This window comes from Triticum aestivum, chromosome 7B (genome assembly GCF_018294505.1).
Source record: "Triticum aestivum cultivar Chinese Spring chromosome 7B, IWGSC CS RefSeq v2.1, whole genome shotgun sequence".
Classification (NCBI taxonomy): domain Eukaryota; kingdom Viridiplantae; phylum Streptophyta; class Magnoliopsida; order Poales; family Poaceae; genus Triticum; species Triticum aestivum.
The window spans coordinates 136,200,287-136,218,636 of NC_057813.1; the positions used below are offsets into that span (position 1 = coordinate 136,200,287).

Consider the following 18,350-nt stretch of genomic DNA (forward strand, 5'->3'; position numbering starts at 1 on the left):
AGATGCAAAGTTGATAATGATAGTGCAACATACTTGTGGCACTGCTGTTTGGGTCATATCGGTGTAAAGTGCATGAAGAAACTCCATACAGATGGACTTTTGGAATCACTTGATTATGAATCATTTGATACTTGCGAATCGTGCCTTATGGGCACTATGACTAAAACTCCATTCTACGGAACAATGGAATGAGCCAACGACTTATTGGAAATAATACATACCGACATATGCGGTCCGATGAGTGTTGAGGCTCGTGGCGGGTATCGTTATTTTCTGATCTTCATAGATGATTTGAGCAGATATGGGTATATCTACTTAATGAAACACAAGTTTGAAACATTTGAAAAGTTCAACGAATTTCAGAGTGAAGTGGAGAATCATCGTAACAAGAAAATAAAGTTTCTATGATCTGATTGTGGAGGTGAATATTTGAGTTACGCATTTGGACTTCATTAAAACAATGTGGAATAGTTTCACAGCTCATGCCACCTGGAACACCACAACGTAATGGTGTGTCCGAATGTCGTAACTGCACTTTACTAGATATGGTCCGATCTATGATGTCTCTTACCGATTTACCACTATGTTTTGGGGATATGCATTAAATACAAATGCATTCACGTTAAACAGGGCACCTTCAAAGTCCGTTGAGATGACACCGTATGAACTGTGGTTTGGCGACAAACCTAAGCTGTCATTTCCTAAAGTTTGGGGATGCGATGCTTATGTCAAAAGGCTTTAGCCTGATAAGCTCGAACCCAAATCGGAGAAGTGCGTCTTCATAGGATACACTGAGGAAACAATTGGGTACACCTTCTACCACAAGTCCGAAGGCAAGATTTTTTTGCTAAGAACGGAACCTTTCTAGAGAAGGAGTTCCTCTCAAAAGAAGTGAGTGGGAGGAAAGTAGAACTTGATGAGGTAATTGTACCTTCTCTCAATTTGGAAGGTAGCTCATCCGAGAAATCTGTTCCAGTGATGCCTACACCAACTAGAGAGGAAGCTAATGATAATAATCATGAAACTTCAGATCAAGTTGCTACAGAACCTCGTAGGTCAAACAGAGCACGATCCGCACCAGAGTGGTACGTAATCCTATTCTGGAAGTCATGTTACTTGACCATGACGAACCTATAAACTATGAAGAAGCTATGATGAGCCCAGACTCCGACAGATGGCTTGAGGCCATGAAATCTAAGATAGGATCCATGTATGAGAACAAAGTGTAGACTTTGGTGGACTTGCCCAATGATCAGCAAGCCATTGAGAATAAATGGATCTTTAAGAGGAATGGACGCTGATGGTAGTGTTACTATCTACAAAGCTCTACTAGTCGCAAAAAGGTTTTTGACAAGTTCAAGGTGTTGACTACAATGAGATTTTCTCAACCGTAGCGATGCTTAAGTCCATCGGAATCATGTTAGCAATTGCCATATTTTATGAAATCTGGCAAATGGATGTCAAAACTATATTCCTTAATGGATTTATTTAAAAAGTGTCGTATATGTTGCAACCAGAAGGTTTTGTCAATCCTAAAGGTGACAACAAAGTGTGCGAGCTCCAACGATCCGTCTGTGGACTGGTGCAAGCATCTCGGAGTTGGAATATACGCTTTGAGGAGTTGATCAAAGCATATAGTTTTATACAGACTTTCAAAGAAACCTGTATTTACAAGAAAGTGAGTGGGAGCACTACAACATTTCTGATAAGTATATGTGAATGACATATTCTTGATCAGAAATGATGTAGAATTTTCTGGAAAGCATAAATGAGTGTTTGAAAGGAGTTTTTCAAAGAAAGACATCGGTGAAGCTGCTTACATATTGGGTATCAAGATCTATAGAGATAGATCAAAATGCTTGATAAGATTTTTCAATGAGTACATACCTTGACAAGATTTTGAAAGAGTTCAAAATGGATCAGTCAAAGAAGGAGTTCTTGCCTGAATTACAAGGTGTAAAATTGAGTAAGACTCGAAGCCCGACCACGGCAGAAGATAGAGAGAGAATGAAAGTCATTCCCTATGCCTCAGTCATAGGTTCTATAAAGTATGCCATGCTATGTACCAGACCTGTTGTGTGCCTTGCCAATGAGTTTGGCAAGGGGGTACAATAGTGATCCAGGAGTAGATCACTAGACAGTGGTCAAAATTATCCTTAGAGGACTAAGGAAATATTTCTCGGTTATGGAGGTGATAAAGAGTTTGTCGTAAAGAGTTACATTGATGCAAGCTTTTTCACTGATCCAGATGACTCTGAGTTTCAATCTAGATACATATTAAAAGTGGGAGCAATTAGCTAGAGTGTCTCTAGCATTGTAGACATAGAAAATTTGCAAAATGCATGCGACACTGAATGTATCAGGCCCGTTGACTAAACTTCTCTCACGAGAAAAACATGATCACACCTTAGTACTCTTCGGGTGCTAATCATATAGCGATGTGAACTAGATTATTGACTCTAGTAAACCCTTTGGGTGTTGGTCACATGGTGATGTGAACTATGGGTGTTAATCACATACAGATGTGAACTATTGGTGTTAAATCACATGGCGATGTGAACTAGATTATTGACTCTAGTGCAAGTGGGAGACTGAAGGAAATATGCCCTAGAGGCAATAATAAAGTTGTTATTTTATAATTCCTTATATCATGATAAATTTTTATTATTCATGCTAGAATTGTATTAACCGGAAACTTAGTACATGTGTGAATACATAGACAAAACAAAGTGTCCCTAGTATGCCTCTACTTGACTAGCTCGTTAAACAATGATGGTTATGTTTCCTAACCATAGACATGTGTTGTCATTTGATGAACGGGATCACATCATTAGAGAATGATGTGATGGACAAGACCCATTCGTTAGCTTAGCATAATGATTGTTAAGTTTTATTACTATTGCTTTCTTCATGACTTATACATGTTCCTCTGACTATGAGATTATGCAACTCTGATGACCCACAAGTATAGGGGATCTATCGTAGTACTTTCGATATGTAAGAGTGTCGAACCCAACAAGGAGCAGAAGGAAATGACAAGCGATTTTCAGTAAGGTATTTTCTGCAAGCACTGAAATTATTGATAACAGATAGTTTTGTGATAAGGTAATTCGTAACGGGTAAGAAGTAACAAAAGTAATAAGGTGTAGGAAGGTGGCCCAATCCTTTTTGTAGTAAAGGACAAGCCTGGACAAACTCTTATATAAAGCAAAGTGCTCCCGAGGACACATGAGAATTATTGTCAAGCTAGTTTTCATCATGCTCATATGATTCGCGTTCGTTACTTTTGATAATTTGATATGTGGGTGGACCGGTGCTTGGGTACTGCCCTTCCTTGGACAAGCATCCCACTTATGATTAACCTCTCCTGCAAGCATCCACAAATACGAAAGACAAATTAAGGTAGACCTAACCATAGCATGAAACATATGGATCCAAATCAGCCCCTTACGAAGCAACACATAAACTAGGGTTTAAGCTTCTGTCACTCTGGCAACCCATATCTACTTATTACTTTCCAATGCCTTCCCCTAATCCCCAATCATGGTGAAGTGTCATGTAGTCGATGTTCACATAACACCACTAGAGGAGAGACAACATACATCTCATCAAAATATCGAACGAATACCAAATTCACATGACTACTTATAACAAGACTTCTCCCATGTCCTCAGGAACAAACGTAACTACTCGCAAATCATATTCATGTTCATAATCAGAGGGGTATTAATATGCATAAAGGATCTGAACATATGATCTTCCACTGAATAAACCAACTAGCATCAACTACAAGGAGTAATCAACACTACTAGCAACCCACAGGTACCAATATGAGGTTTTGAGACAAAGATCGGATACAAGAGATGAACTAGGGTTTGAGAGGAGATGGTGCTGGTGAAGATGTTGATGGAGATTGACCCCCTCTCGATGAGAGGATCGATGGTGATGACAATGGCGATGATTTCCCCCTCCCGGAGGGATGTTTCCCCGATAGAATAGCTCCATCGGAGCCCTAGATTGGTTCCACCTCAAGACGGTGGCGCTTCATCCCGAAAGCTTCCTTACGATTTTTTCCAGGGAAAAAAACACTATATACTAGAAGATGGGCATCGAGGGGCTGTCAGGTGGCCCACGAGGCAGGGGCGCGCCCAGGGGGGTAGGGCGCGCCCTCCACCCTCATGGACAGTGGGTGGCCCCCCTCTGGTGCTTTCTTCGCCCAATATTTTTAGTATATTCCAAAACTGACTTTTGTACTGTTTCAGGACTTTTGGAGTTGTGCAGAATAGGTCTCTAATATTTGCTCCTTTTCCAGCCCAGAATTCCAGTTGCTGGCATTCTTCCTCTTCATGTAAACCTTGTAAAATAAGAGAGAAAAGGCATAAGTATTGTGACATAATGTTTAGTAACAGCCCATAATGCAATAAATATCGATATAAAAGCATGATGCAAAATGGATGTATCAACTCCCCCAAGCTTAGACCTCGCTTGTCCTCAAGCGAAAGTCGATATTCAAAAATATGTCCACATGTTTAGAGATAGAGGTGTCGATAAAATAAAATATGGACACTACAAAAAAAATACACTTCTGTGATGATACATGTTTGTCACAGTAGGTCGCGTTTTTTGTCATGCATGTACATCCATGACGATTTTATGACAGAATCAAGATAGTCATACCTGTGCTGTCGTAGAAGTGTTCCATGACATTACCAAAATTATCATCACGGAAGTGTCCACTTCCATGACAATAAATCGCGCGTCACAGAAGTGCTTTCATCAAGGATGACCGACACGTGGCATCCACCGTAACGAAACACCATTAAGCTATCGGGTCCAGTTTTGGATCCGATAACCCATTAACAGCCCCGACCAATGGGGATTTTCCACGTGTAAAATCATCATTGGCTGGAGGAAACATGTGTCGGCTCACCATTGGGACAGATGTCATCCACTCATTGGACCGAAGGCGCCTATGATACGACGACACGTGGCACGGTCCAATAGAGGCCCATTCCTGTGAAAAGGCCGGCCCGTTTGACTTGGTCAAAAGGTGGTGGGCCGACCCACGGAAAGCCTGTTAACGGCCTGTTCGCATATAGCCCATTTACAACCCACTAACCCAGGACCCGTTACGACCTCTCTAAATTAGGCCCAGTAGCCTCATCTGGGCCGTCCAATATGATTCCAGCCCATTTTAACTTCTGGCCCATGTGTGGCCCATGACTTCTTTCGGCCCATATGAGGCCCTTTGTAACTCTTGGCCCATTAACGGCCCGTGGTGAAACTGGCCCGTAATGAACAGTCTATCACTTTATACCCATTAACGGCCCATTATTCCATTGGGCCATTTCTAGCCCAAGTTATCTTTCGGCCTTCTCAGGGCCCATTGATTCTTGGGTTCATTTGCAGCATTCGGTTACATACGGCCCGTTACTGTCATTTTCTGCTTGTGGGCCAAATTCAGCCCGTCGTTACAGTCGGCCCATTTGTGGACCGTTAATACGTTGGGCCGTTTTCATGTCAAAAAAACCCGTTGGGCTGTTTTCATAGAGTTATCAAATATGGCCTATTAACGGCCCGTTATGGTCCATGAATAGTACGACCCATGATTGGCAAAATGATGATACGCCCCGTAGAAGGCCCATGGATCCTACGACCCGTATGAGGCCCATGGATAGTATGGCCCGTAGAAGGCCCATGGACCCTACGGTCCGTAGAAGGCCCATGGACCCTACGGTCCGTAGAAGGCCCATGGACCCTACGACCCGTAGAAGGCCCATGAATCCTAAGGCCCGTATAGAAGGCCAATGGATCCTATGGCCCATATAGAAGGCCAATGGATCCTACGGCTGGAAGAAGGCCCATGAATCATACGGCCTGCAGGAGGCCCATGGTTACAACAGTCTGTGTGTTGCCATGATTATTTTGGCCTAGTTACCAAAAATAGGCTATTCTAGCCACTTGAAAAACACAGAAAAAGAACTACAGTGACTACAAGCAAACAACTAAACAAGACAATAAGGAAATAAATAAGCAAACAATTAATGCTAGCCTATTACCGCTATTACACATATTACATCCACTGGGCATCAAAGTTCGCCACCAGTGCAAATATAGGGAACAAAGCAGCATATTACATACACTGGCCATCAAAATTGGCCACCAGTGCAAATAAACGCGGAAGCAAAACAAGAGCATAACTGAAACAACTTCAAAATAGCTCAAGAAATGTTATCATGGGTATCCACCATGCTGGCAATAAGCTTAGCAAGCTTATTAGCTTTGTCCTGTTTGGCGCTAAATCCTCCAACGCTTGCTGTTGCACCAATAAGTATGCATCTGAATGATCCAGGGACTTCCGCAGTCCTTCCGCTTCTTGTCGCAACACAGCTGATCGACTTCTTTCAGCTTGTAGTTGAGACTCAAGAAACCGAACTGATTCAGACAGTGAGTTTGAATAGCTTGTGCAAGCGGTAGTGGCCAGTAACTTGAACACTAAACCAAGACATGACTTTGGGGTTGTCTCGCTGTCTTCAAGATAGTCTTCCTTAGCTGTTTTATCAGCTTTGTTAGAGACCAACAAGGATGTGTCACTATCCTGAACCTTATCTGCATTACTTCCTTTACCATTGCTTAATAAGGCACTCTCCCCAATATTCTGTCAGCATTCTAAAAGAAGAAACAAGCAGACACATAACTAGTTTAGCATGTACTAGTATATGAAACTCATTTCGGTGAACCAGTTCATTAGTAAGGTGGACAGGATTAAACTACCAAGTCTTCTATTGCCAAGTACTAGTACATAATAAAAGCATCAAACAAACATATATCTATGTCCTATGGTCACTGGATTGTCTTGCCAAATCAATATAGAGACACGGTTCAAATCATATCAGTTCAAGACAAAGCAGCAGTGAAAGAATACAAAGCATGGAAAACTACACGGCACAACAAGATTTCAGATGGGTACCACGGGTCTACATGTACAACAACACTATTGGCTCTGTTGTGATGCTAGTAATGTGCATGATATGAAAGTCAACTGTATACACAATTGAAATTGAAATCAACAGAGTTATTGATAAGAGCAAACCTGTTAAAGAAACATGCGTTAACATACCTGCTGTGCCATTGGAGTTTCGATTGGATCCTTCAATTTAAAAATAAGTTTGTATGAGTAAATACAGTGATACAAGAGCAAAGCAATCATAGTCAAAAAAGGCGCGCCTAAGCGAGCGCTTAAGCGCGCCTAGGCTCTAGGCGTTGGCAAAACGCATTGCGCATAACTACGCTTAATCTGTGCATAACTACGCATAAGCATGCGCTTTGGTCAGTAAAGTGCAAGGCGGTGGCAAAACGCACAATTAACGCCTAGCACTTTTTTGAACTATGATAGCAATGGAATCTTAAATTAGAATAGTTGTTCTTCAGGTTTAGGCACTTGTTCTACATGAACAGAGTACATTAAGATGCAAGAATATAATACTTAAAAATATAAAATGAGCTCATAGACCTTACCACATTCTTGGTTCGGGACTAGTACAGAACAAGGCGTTCCTAGTCATCGTCCAGTAAATGTGTCTCAGGAGAACGTAAGGGAATTTGATGAGTTTCTTTGCCGGTGAAGTACATTTTCTTCAGGTAATTCCGATACTGCCACCAAGCATTCTTGAAGATAGCAGAGGTATTAGCACAGGTTACCTCATCCCGAGTTTCCAAATCGGTCCTTCTCTATATAGAAAAATGGGAAAATTTGCTGTATTATAACCATCATGGAGGTAGGATGTATGGGACAAAGCAAAGTAATTGTCATGAATAACATTACTTACACATAACTCCTGGACAAACACCTGCAACTGGCATTTCCCTTCATCTTCAGTATAATATTTCCAAGATGGGAAGATACGCACATACGATTTAACAACATCAAATGCGATAGCTGCTAAACTACGACTAGCTGGTTGTGCTTCCTCCATAGGAATAGGCGTACTAACTGGTGGAGTTAGGGTTTGCCGTGGTAGTACTGGCCCTTTGGGCACTGGAGCTGCCTTACTAACTGCTCTTGTTTGGGAGCTCTGTGGTGGAGATGATGCTGTGTCAACAGGAACTGGGTTACTATCTGCTGGGGTTGGGGTTAGATTGGGTGAAGCTGGTTCTCTGTCCATCGCAGTAGGGGTACAATCTGCGAGAGTTTGGGTTATGTGTGGTAGGGCTGGTTCTTGTGCATGTACAACCGGGGTGCTATCTCCACCAAGAGGTAGCACTGTTTTATTTGAAGACTGTGTTTTTAGTCCTGATGGATACTGCATCACCCGCTCCAATTCAAATGGTTGATAAACAGGAAACATAGTTGAATGTACAGACATTGTATGAGAGACAGATACAATAGATAGTGTGGAAAAAAGGCATGAAATAGTTGACATGTATATTATTTAATTAAAATGGATAGCATGACATAATTTCACATATATGATGTCTATCTAAACTGGATAGCATAGCATAACATAATTCAAAGATATGATGAATAAGTAAACATGATCGCATGACATAATTCACCTAATGGTATCTAAGTAATCAGGATCGCATCATTTAATTCACATATGTGATTTATATGCTAAACAGAGGGCATTCGATATGATGTCTGAACTAAGAACATGGTGTTGAATATTGTGTATATGATGTCTAAACTATGCAATGCAAGACACCATATGCATGCTATGAGCAGTATAACCGTGCCAAGTTTGAGCATACGCCTCGGTGGGGGAATAGGACTGGTCATCTGTCTCCGAATCCATCTCCGAGGAGCTATCGAGACCCAACAAGAGATTTGCTTTGACAGGTAGCACTGTCTGCTCTGAAGGCCTTGTTTTCACTCCAGATTTTTCCATCTCCCACCCAAATGGCTGATTCACAGGAAGAGTAGTTTAATGCACAAACATTGTCGACAAATGGAAATGTAATGAAGAAAAGAATGGGCAAGATATCATTCAAATATATGATGCCTGGTTAAACAGGACGGCATTGCACATTTCACATATATTATGGCTGGCTAAAAGACATGAGACTGCATAATTCCCATATATGATATAGAAACTAAACAGGTGGCATTACAGAACATGTCTAAACTAAGCAGATGACATATATGATGTCAAAAGTAGGCACTGCAAGGCAACATATGCATTATATGACTAACATCATCATGCCAAGGTAGAGCAAACACCTTGGGGGTAAATAGGAGTGGTCAGCGACATCTGAATCCGCCTCAGAACAGATATCTTCCTCTGGATTACAATCTGGAGAGGGTGGGGATGGTTTGCCATTGAACCCACCATGGAGCAATTTCTGCATGACATTGTATTGCCGCGCAAAACTCTTCTCTTTTTATCTACATGTTCAGCATGACTATGTACAATATCTGACATGCATACGAAAAAATATGGTGAGATTATGTAAGGAGAGCATGTAGAAATTTAGAGTGATGGTAACAACCAGTGGATGGATCCAAAAATAATGATAGCAGGCTGATGATTGCTTTAAATTAATAAAAAGACAGATGATGATTGCTTTACTATTTGTTTCCCACCCAAGATGAATAACATAGGCATACCCTAGGTGAACCAGATATTAGACAGACATACTATTCATTGCTGCCTTGATATGTGCCTCACAACTAATTTAAAACTCAAGTTTGAACATTAATTTGGACCTGACTTGGGAGTCCAAGAGCTGAACAGGACGATAAAGTAGCAGGTAAGTTTAAGCAATGCATAACATAAGCAGAAACAAAAGAGTGCAACCTCTCTTGTGGATCCATGTACTCCTTAGTTCATCTGCTGAGTCGATGATGGTGATGCCGTTGCGGTGGGTGCCGGTGGCAGGGAAGGAGATCTGAGGCGGCGAAAGACGGTTAGGAGTCATGATGTCTGGTTTGGTGGATGCTTCTGTCGATGGAGCAGCTCAGGTGAGGTGGACAACGTCGCGGCAGGAGTAGGACAAACCACACAAAGTACCCTTCGACATGTACCTGTAACTGAAGTAATTCTGTAAGGGCTCATTTGGCTTGCATGATTCTTAAAACGCAGGGATAGGAAAAACACCGGAATATAATAGGAAAATGCACATGGTAAACAGAGCATTTGTAAACACGGGATTTCTGTCAACTTGGGTGTTTGGTTTATAGGAATTGGAAGAGCAGAGGAATGCAAAGAAACATGGCCAAAATAAAGTGAAACCATATGAAAGCGTGTACAGTTAGAATGTTATTCTGGCACTAATGCACTTGGTCTTGTTTTCATGCATAGGATTTTGAAAAGTAGGTCTAGGTGGATGTTTTGCTTCATTCCTTTCAACAAAATGCATGAATAATTGGGTTGGTCGCTGAAGCAGTTGAGGCAGAGGTGGCTGTCGGAGGTGTGGAGGAAGATCTGAGGAATCTGTAGACGGCGTCCAGGGCACTGCTCTGTTGTGATGGATCGTTCTGTCATTGGAGCAACTCCGGTGAGCCGTAAGACGTCAAGGCTGAAGCAGCACAAGACAGACATCGTTAATCTCAAGTGGGATTCTAATAGCATCTCCAATAGATGATGTAAAATGGATGTAAAATTTACATCACCAAAAACCACCTGACTACAACAGATGAGGTAAAAACTGTTGACTCTGAACTTAACTGTCGAAACTGAAATTTACCGTGGAATCTGAATGCTACTGTCGAAACTGAACGCAATGGTAGCAGAGAGGCACTTGACATGTAGTTTAGGGAGGGCCTGCAGTTCATCTTCAACCTGCACCCCCCCTGAGCCGCCAGCCACCACCGGCCAAACCGCCGGCCCTAGCGCCGCCTTGCCGCCTCGAAACAACTCCCCACCATCGCCCCGGCCAGCCCTCGAGCCCCCCCGCCCCCATCCTGAACCCTAAGATAGATAGTGGGGTACCTCTCCGGCGAGCCCCCGTCCCCGCTGCGGGTGGTTCTTCCTTAACTCAGATGAGCCCCGCCCCCCAGCCCCTGAAAACCGACTGACCCAAAATTCGATTCAGTCGACTGAAGTTTGGCTTAATCGGAGCAGAGCAACAGCACGAGCGAGGGGGAGAGCAGCAGCAACAGCTGGGTGAGCAAGCGATCGAGCGAGAGCCGGAGCAGCAGCAGCGCGAGCGAGAGCTGGAGCAGCAACAGCAGATCCGGCTGGTATGTCCGCCGTCGCCGAAGGGGCCTCGCACTAGGGCAGAGCCGTCGTGGAGATGTAGCCCGCGGCACCGGCTTCAAGGTAGCCGCTCCATGGGGGTGCGGGATGGAGCACCGTCGGCGCCGGGAGGTCGAGTTAAGGAGAAGGTGCGATGCGATGAGTGTACAACCTCTTTGGTGGCGCCGAGTAGGCCTCGGCTTCGTCCGAGGAGTCAGCGAGGATGCTGCGGTTCCGGTGGAGGAGGTTAAGGCGGCGCTGTGGGGATGGAGCAGCCATGATAGACGAGGCGATCATCGGAGCAGATCCTTGGAGGTGGAGGACGGGGCGGCTGAACCGGCGGGACGGCGAGATGGACGTTGGATCCTCATCCGGGGAGGTGGACGAGGGACGTCGAGCTGTTGCGGTGGACGATGTCGTCGGGGAAGAGGCTCCGGCTGGCCAGCGATGACATGGTAGACGGAGGAGGGTGGGGTTTTGCGGCTGGAGCGGAGAGGTTATGCCGGCCTGGGATTTCGAATGGCGAAAAGGGGGCGATGGGAGGGGGTGAAGCATGACTTAGGGACGTGCTTGTCCAAAATGTAGGGTGTGTTACAAAAGTACCCCCCACCGATTTGAACTCGTGTCCCTTTCGGCTCAGGGTTAGAAGGGGGATTTCGGTGTCGGGATTTGGCAGCTGGAGGGAGTTTTCGCGCGCGTTGTAATTTCGGGATAGCAAGGCGCGGGTTGTGAAGGCGCCAGTTTTGGGAGCACGATATCTGAATTTTCGGGATATACTAGTAAGATGTCCGTGCTACGCTACGGGATCAAAAAAAGATAAGGTGGACCTAAATTATAGTGTGGAACTCATATGTTACTCCGGACAATAAAAATGTACCGAGGCATTGATAAAAGTAATGATATATTATTATTGATAGGTAGACATCAAAGAAAGTCAAACATATGATTTCTAATCCCATTTGTCCAGGCCAAACTCTTTCTGCTCCATCTCCATCTCGTAGGAACAATTGGTACATAACTTGCATATATAAGAGAGTACATACAAGGTCAACCAAAATGATCGGGCTCGGTAAGCTAGATTAATTTGGCAAAATGATGTGCCGTGCGTCAGCATCCTTCGAACATTGGCTTCGTCAATCGCAAGCCGCGTGAGCGTTGCAGGAGATAACTCCGAATTGTGATAAATGTGATGACTGCACTCACACCAGATCTCCCAAAATCACCAGCACAACAAGCAATCTCCAATACATATCATCATGTCAAGCCTTATTACCACAGCAACATAACTGCTTCTTTCCTTGGAAAGGCCGTAGAAAGCAAAACAAGCTATTGTGTTACCATTCATCCAGGAATTGAACATTTCATGCCACCAGACTTACTGTGAAGATAAATGGCAGCAATTAGTACACCCAAATAACATACATACTTTAGCTTGAGCACTCTTATAAATGGTTCCAGGACAAACAAGATTGAAGGAGTGTTTAACTGAAGCTTTGCTAAACATGTACAAGAAACATGAATCTGTAATACCGCGCCACCATGAAGAGAGGAAATATTCCAGACATGACTCAAATAGCTAGTTCCACTTAATTAGTTACATACCTTAGGCATCTATCAGGCCATGAAGTCATTTCTCAGCATAGTATACTCTTCTTTAGTTGTTTGATCAAAACATTTATGCCAACAATATTAGCTCTAGGGCTCTCACGTCATCCATCTGCTCACCCAAGAGGAATAAAGGATATCAGACAATCAATATTGCATACATAATTGTCAAATATATTCAAGAAAAGGAAAATTGAGCCTGTAGAGGGTCTGTAGTATATTTAGTCAAGGAAAAAACAATGAACAACACTTGCAATACATTTTGTATCGAGCAAAGGAACAAAATGTACAGTAAAACATGCTTTTGAATCATGTATATATATATATATATATATATATATATATATATATATATATATATATATATATATATATATAGAAGGTGGTGAATGCACATGTACATACATACAAAAAATAGTACTTGCCCTCTTTTTAACTTTCTTGCATCAACCAGGTTTCCACAGATAACATACAGCAGGGAAACAAATATCTAGGTTGTGACTTGAAAGATTTGATGTGGAACTATCAAGCAAAGGAGGGGCATCGATGAGAAAGCGAGCTGCTGTAGGTGTCATCCAAGTTATTTTGAACAGTGGGAGTAATAAAGAAAACTACCAAAAAACAATTCGAATACATGTACAATATTTTCTGCAAAAATATCATGAACGCTAAAGCAAGCATCTTAGTTGTTTTCCTGAAAGTCCTCTCCACAAACTTCAGAACCATAGATAGGAAGCAATTTTAGATGGCTGACCCTAGTAATCTAGATAGATTGAATTTTTACGGCCACCGAATTGTACTTGTGTGATTCATACCTTGTACTACATGCTGAGAACTTCTTTGTAGACTATGTTCTTTGTAAAATTTGCAATGGAGTAGGACTGGCCTTCCTTTTGCTTATCTGGGACAGTAAGAATCTTCATATTACTTCTAGATGTAGCTCTAGAAAGAGCAACATAGTGCAACAGAATCCCTGCAGATGGCATCTCGTTTAGATGCGTAGCTTGCATTACATTGAGCTAGGAGTGCTTGCCGCTCTTCAGGTGGTAGGCTTTGCCTATGTGCTCGCCGGCGTGGATTTCTTTCTTGCCTCTCATCTAATGTCAAACTTTGCCTACGCGCTCGTTGGCTTGCATTCCTCTCATCAAGTGTCATTCATTGTATTTTCTCTCTTCTGTGTGCATTAATCTTTTCCTTCTCAATAGGTGTTAAATTTTGCCGACGTGCTCTAACACATTCTTGCCTTGCTTGGATTTTTTCTGGTGTACGGCTAGCATATCTTATGGCTTCACGTGCACACTTTCTCCCTACAACATTTTTACGAGAAATTAATTAAGTAGTTCAATAAATTACTTATACACACAATTTCACCTTATACATTTACCTTTTGAACTTTCACCTCGCACCAAGTCATCAGTTGATATGAGCATGCCATTAGTACGAAAAATCATAGATGATTCTTTTGTCACTTCATCATCCAAAGACGAGTGACTTGAGCTTGTCATATCTGTTGGCTCACATATATATAAATAGACTTGTATGAGCACTTGGCATGCCACTGGAGCAAGTTCTCTTAAACTTGGATACAAAATAATGCAATCAAATTGCAGACTGATTAGATGAAATAAGCTATAAAATAAAAACTACATCCAGATTAGATATATATATATAATCCTGGATGTTGGAGTCTGCTATGTAAAATGTGTATCATTCAGTACTTTTCCAACTACTACTGATACAGTATTTAGACGGGGAAGCTACAATGAATTATTATTTTTATGTATGGCCATCACGCTGCCACAAAAAGCTCTCTCGTGGAATACCATGCCACTCCATAGCTGAAAGGGGAAGCACTTGGCCTATGGCAAATATAGCCATCACTATAATAAATGAACCTTCAAATCCTTAGTTTATCATTCCTTTCTAATACTCAAAGTTTCATTCCAGAAGACGATTCTGGATAAGACATTGCAACTAAACACTACTGATGGAAAAAATAGAAGACAGTTCCATCTGTTACCACCATCACATATGCAATTGCACAAGTAAGTATTGTCTAATAACAAAGATGAAGTTGATGAGATCGTAGAGAAGATTTTACTATTCATTCACAGCACATACCTTGCCCTTGATGAAGATTAGATGGCGAAGAGGAGTGAATCACACTTCCCCACAATCTATTCGATTTGAAGGTTAATGCGTGCCTTCTTGGAGGTGTAGTTTGAGCAGCGTGAGTCCCATAAGCCTACCCACTTATTTATACTGGGCTGCAGGAGTGGTTTCTGGACAGTTCGAACTAGGCGCGCGGATTTGAACTCTAAGGACAGAAAAAATTGAACTTGGGAGGCGGGACGGATTGGGAAGCAGAGGCATAGTACCCCATGTCAACCATCACACCAGACCAGTTGTATCTGAGATGGGGTGGACTGAAGGAGGACGTGGGTGTGGACTAGCGTGTGCACAAAGAGGACGGCCGTGGAGCACGTCGGCAGGGAAGCCGGCGCCGGCGCCGGCGCCGCTGAGGATGAGTAGAGCGTGGAGGAGGACCCGAGGAGCCAGCCAGTAGGAGGGGGGAGGCGGTGGGCAGCCGGGTTTCTGCATCAGAGGAGGAGGCAGGAATGGCGTTGTGGACTCGAGGGACAGAATGTGCCGGCGGCGTACTCGCCAACGTAGGCGTCGGAGGAGATGGGGCGGGGGAAGGAGGAGACTCGGGGAACGAGGGGCAGATGGTGGGCGGCGGCGCAGCTGCGTCAGAGGAGAAGGTAAGAGGAGCATCACGGAATCGGGGGCAGACGGCGCCGGCGGCGCCGGTGGTGTGCGGCAGTGGCCACTGCCCTCTTCGGTTCCAGTGTTTTCTTCCTTTTTCATGAAGGATCCAGTGCTTGGCTTGGATAAGGTGAGGAATGGAGCTAAACCAATAGAGTAAGGCGTGGTTGCCTCCCATGCATCCGATGCAGATCTGACGGCCCAAAATGAAGTATGGCAGGCACACCATCACCACCAACTGGGTATTTTATAGGAGTAGAGATAACAAGACGCGGGTTGAATTTTAGGGACAAGCCTAACGTGTAGTAATATTGTACTTGTACGTACCAAATCAATTCGCACTTCCCTCAACCAAAAAGAAAACAAAAGAAAATAAAATTATTCACACCACACAAAGAGAGAGTATTTGCCCCGTTTTACTATAGAAATGCTATTAAAAGCTACTCCCTCCTTCCATCTATATAGGGCCTAATGTGTTTTTTGATGCTAACTTTGAGCAAATATTAGAGCAATAATATATGACATGCAACTTACACAAAGCACACCGTTAAATTCGTCTGTGAAAGGTTCTTTCAATGATATAATTTTCACATTGTGCATGTCATGTACTATTAATCTTGTCAATAGTCAAAGGCGGTCTTAAAAATCTCATTAGGCCCTATATAGATGGAAGGAGAGAGTATGAATCCATGTTATGTCCGATTAAATTTTTTTGCTTGCTGTATAATGCATGTAACCTACTCATACCAACATTTTAGTGCATTCCAAATGTCTATACTACAGCTGCAATTCGAACTAAATTTGAATTCGTTTCTCTATTTTAATAAGAATCTACAATCATGATTGTTGCCAACTTCAATCATCATAGTTTCCTTGCTATCCGCCAGATATAAATCGGACGGCCTATATTGCAGGATGGCAGTCACACCATCATCAGCAACTCCGTTTTTTATAAGAGTAGAGATAAAATATATTATATGTAGTATAACATGTTCATAACCACACCATGTGTATCACCGTTATATATATTCACACATGCGTCGGTTTAAAACACTATGATAAATTCTTCAAATATCCGAATTCGCTTTTTATAATGAAGTATATATGATCTCTATTCATATTTTACACCCACACAACCCTCTTATCTTTGTAGCCAGCGCTAACTTTCTCTTGTGCATGCACACGCTCGCATCCCTCTCACCCTCCCTCAGCATTCTCTAGCTCCATCGCGCAAATTCATCTTTTCACTTTAGGTCGTTCACTCATGGTGTGTGTAGGCCCCCCAGCTCCTTCTTTATAGCACACATCGATCGATATGCCTCTCTAGCCAGGTGTGCCTAGCACAAACACAAGCTTCCCCTCTTCTCTTGTCACCGTCCACGCCTCACTCCCACCACTCTTTTCATCGATCTCGTACTCGCACACTCCTTCCCCCTTGATATAGTATGCCTCTCGTACCACCTCCTAGATGCATCCCTCTCTCTCTACCCTTCTCCTCGTGCCTCATTTGCTTCTAACACACACATGCATGTATACCGATCGATCTCCCAACATATACCTAGATCGACTTTAACTACCCCCCATCGATCGACGTACCTCACAAGTTATGTCTCTCCTTTCTCTAACAAAGGCCGATTGATCTTCCTATGTAGTTATGTCTGCTTACCACAGCCACATCGTCCCCCCTCAACATTCGTGCATGCCTCCTGACCCGTCTCTCACACGCACGTGCACAGACAACAAGCAGCCATCTCCTCTCTTATTGATATTGCGGGCGTGCCCTCCGTTTGTCTAGCAAGCCTATCCCACTATTTGTTAGAAGCAACTCCACTACTACCCCCTCCAACACTCTAGCTCTATCTCTCTCCCAACCTTATTCCTCTCCTGCACATATGCATGGATGCCGATCGATCTCCCTTAATACATGAGGCAGATCGATCTCCTTAATACATGAGGTAGGCCTCTCTCCTCCTCCACACATATACCAGCCATTGTACCTCTATAGTTAATTGGGCCTCCCTCTTCCCCCACCACACACCGATAGTCGAGCGCTGCAGGTAGGTATCCATGCCACAGAGACAAACTGCACATGTCCCCTCTCACATTCTAGAAGGCCAGCCACTCTATATCTTTGACGTGGGCACACACAAATTCGATGACGCTCTTTATCGATCGCGCGCGCACACACACACATCATCCCTCTCTTAGATTCTATGGACACCTCAAGCCGATGATACCTCCACTCTCTTCTCGTGGATCGCCCCCTCTACGTATATGTTATATCCAGGACTCTATTTCACACACATTGCATATGTTACATTTTTTGATTGACCCCCCCCCCCCAAAAAAAAACTCTCAAGAACCCACACACTATATCTCTCTAGGTTTGTATCTCTCTCACATAACCCCACGTAGGTGGTGTGTGTATACAAGAAGAGAATAGGTGCACCATGCACATAATCACGCTTCGTGCCCAGCCACACCTGCGCGGGTATACGGTGGAGCTCATTTCTTTATGAAATGGCAGCCCACGTGCTAATTTAAACGCATGTAGCGGTTGTTTACCTAGGGAGGTCGTGTACCACGCGTGCACGAAACAAACTTCGACTTGACGCGTTGCCGCATTATTTTTAAATAAAGTTATAGCGCTCAATGACACGTACACAGAATATAAAATGATTTTTATGGAGAAAAAGGTAGTCCGCTCAACTATATACAATGGAGCCTGCCTGCCTGGTTTGTCGCTCTTCAGAGTATCTCACACAAGGCTATGGTGGCCTCTCTCTCTCTCACCGTTGGTCA

General features: G+C 43.3%; 1 long non-coding RNA gene across 1 annotated transcript; it reads right to left on the reverse strand.

Annotated features, from left to right (window-relative positions):
• Window positions 1–12,065: 12,065 nt before the first annotated feature.
• On the reverse strand, window positions 12,066–15,631 carry LOC123162692 (uncharacterized). The gene is made up of 5 exons (XR_006481416.1): window positions 14,904–15,631; window positions 14,167–14,289; window positions 13,598–14,089; window positions 12,780–12,894; window positions 12,066–12,555 (listed from the first exon to the last, which is right to left on the reverse strand). It is a non-coding gene; the product is annotated as an uncharacterized lncRNA (long non-coding RNA).
• Between the last annotated feature and the right edge of the window lie 2,719 nt (window positions 15,632–18,350).